At 64.9% G+C, this 2,251-nt stretch overlaps 1 long non-coding RNA gene across 1 annotated transcript; it reads right to left on the bottom strand.

The window, feature by feature from the left end:
- Window positions 1-6: 6 nt before the first annotated feature.
- LOC103594861 lies at window positions 7-1,994 on the bottom strand. Its single transcript, XR_550885.1, has 3 exons — window positions 1,904-1,994; window positions 230-250; window positions 7-113 (listed from the first exon to the last, which is right to left on the bottom strand). It is a non-coding gene; the product is annotated as an uncharacterized LOC103594861 (long non-coding RNA).
- Between the last annotated feature and the right edge of the window lie 257 nt (window positions 1,995-2,251).

Below are 2,251 nucleotides of genomic sequence, written 5' to 3'. Positions count from 1 at the left end.
CCACACCATGCGCGGGCTCTGGCAGCGCAGCACCGCCTGGGCGCCCGCCGCCCAGCTCACCGCCGACTCGGACACCACGGAGCTGCCGCCGGCTTGCGCGGGCCCCGAGAGCGCTGGAGGGGAAGGGGGAGTGGGAGAGGAAGGGGGAGTGGGAGGGGAAGGGGTGGGCCCGGGGGACAGGCATGCGGTGGGACTGGCCCCACAGCAGGGACCGAGGGTTGTTACTCACCTGAGCACAGGACAGAGCAGCCTGGAGGGAGAGGAAGACGGAGTGAGACTGGGGAGGGGCGGCCTCAACCTCTGCATCCCGGTCACCCAGCCCAGGAGCCCCACTTGGATCCCTGGTTCCCTCCTGTAGTCCCTGGCAGGGTGGGTGCTGTGACGCCCACTTAACTGGGGGCGATGAAGCTGGAGAAGTCAAGAGGACACAGGGTGGGGGCACTTCCCACACATCCCCACTTAACATTCATGCCACCTGTCCTTTGGGAGTGGGGAAGCCAGGGGTCCCCAGGGGTGAGTGGTGGGCCAGGACCAGAGCCCGTACAGGCCAGCTCTGGAGTGGCTGCTTGTCACTAGAGGCCACTCCTCAGGACAGTGGCCATAACGACCACCACTGCACCGGACTCCTCCCAGAGCTGAGGCTGGTTCTGGGGACTCCCTCACGTGCTCATCCAGAAGTGGCATGTACCCCTGCCAAGGGCCACGCCACACCAGCCATTGAAGGTCCTCAGGTCCCCGCCCCAACCCACACCCAGGGTCAGAGTGGAGCCCCTGTGGACCTTCCGCAGGGGGAGGGTCCTGCAGCAGTCCTGAGGAAGGCGGGACATGGGGAGCGACCCCCACCCGCCAGGCCACAGGCTGAGCTCCTGCTGGTAGCGAGTGCTCATCGTTTCACGTGCCCTCGGCACCTGCTCTGAACAGGAACTGGACCTCCTCACACCAGAAGCAGGGCTCGGTCCACAGTTTCCAGTCCTCCACCTCGTCCCAGTTCCTCAAAGTGGTTGACCAGAAACCTGCTTTAAGCAGCCACCTGCTGGTGACCACTTCCCTATGGGACAGCGACATGTGGCCTGCTGGACTGGCCTGCTGACCCTCACACCCACATGGACAGCCCAGGCAGGCCAGTGTCCACCTCTCAGTCACTGCATGACCCTGTGGAACTCATGCCTCCTGGCTCTGAACCCACCCATTAGAACTCCCCTCGGGAGCCTGCTTGGTAACGCCCTGGACCCCACTAACAGCCTTGGCCACGGGTCCCCCCGCCGTCCTGGTGCTGACCAGGCTCGTGTGGCTTTCAGGCGTGCCATGTTCCCCACAGCCTGTGAGTAATAAAGTCTTTATTTCCATTTTGTCTCCTAGTCATCGAAGGGGCTCTCTCCTCTGAAAGACCCTAAACTAAAACACTGCTCGGGAGTTGTGGCTGCGCGCCCAGGAGCTGCCGAGAGGAATGTGCAGGGTCAGCAAGCCAGCCCAGCCGGCACGGGCTCGGGGGGCCGGAAGCGGGGACAGGAACAGACCCTGCAAGCCCCTCAGTTCTCAGGCCCCCTCAGCCCGCAAACCCACTCCCATCTCCACGACTGGGAGAAGCCCTTCCCCCAGGGCCCCACTGAGAGGGGCGTGGGAGGGACCCCACTGCCTCAGCCTCCTGCCCTTAGCAGCCCTCTGGGCTCCAGCACCCCATAAGGGGAAGTCTGGTGGATGTTGGGCAGCCGACTTCACACCGTCCCAGGTGAGCTGCTCTCTTTGAAGCCCCCAGACCCGTCCCCTTCCCTGGGAGGGGCATCCCACCCCTCCCACCAGCCCAAACTCAGACAGGCGGTTTTGCCTGGAATATGAATTTGTTCCGACCCGCTCGCCGTCCGCACCCGGCCCGGCCCACCCTACCCCATCCCATCCCACTCACTCTGTAGAAGCACAAGTCCCCACGGCAGGACCAGGATGCCTGATGGCAGCTCCATGGCCCCCGCCTGGCCTGCAGCGCTTTGTCTCTCTCGGTCTAACTCTCCAGAAAAACAGCCAGCCCCCTCCCCCTCCTTGCACCCGCTGTGACATCACGGAGCCCTGGGCTGGTCCCCAGTCTGCAGACCGCCCACTCCGGTTCCTCTGGCCCCTTGGCCCCCCCATCCTGGGCTGGCCTGGTGGGGAGGGGCTGCGCACAGCCACCCTGCCCCAGACGTGAGGGTGTGGGGTGGAGGCCCGGCCCCCTCACTGGCCAGGTGCGGGTATGGGGGGAATAGCTCAGTCCTTGGAG

The sequence above is a fragment of the Galeopterus variegatus genome, unplaced genomic scaffold (assembly GCF_000696425.1).
Source record: "Galeopterus variegatus unplaced genomic scaffold, G_variegatus-3.0.2 Scaffold1637, whole genome shotgun sequence".
In the NCBI taxonomy this organism is placed as follows: domain Eukaryota; kingdom Metazoa; phylum Chordata; class Mammalia; order Dermoptera; family Cynocephalidae; genus Galeopterus; species Galeopterus variegatus.
The sequence above is the reverse complement of the archived record's forward strand: the minus strand, read 5'-3'. Positions and strand labels throughout refer to the sequence as shown.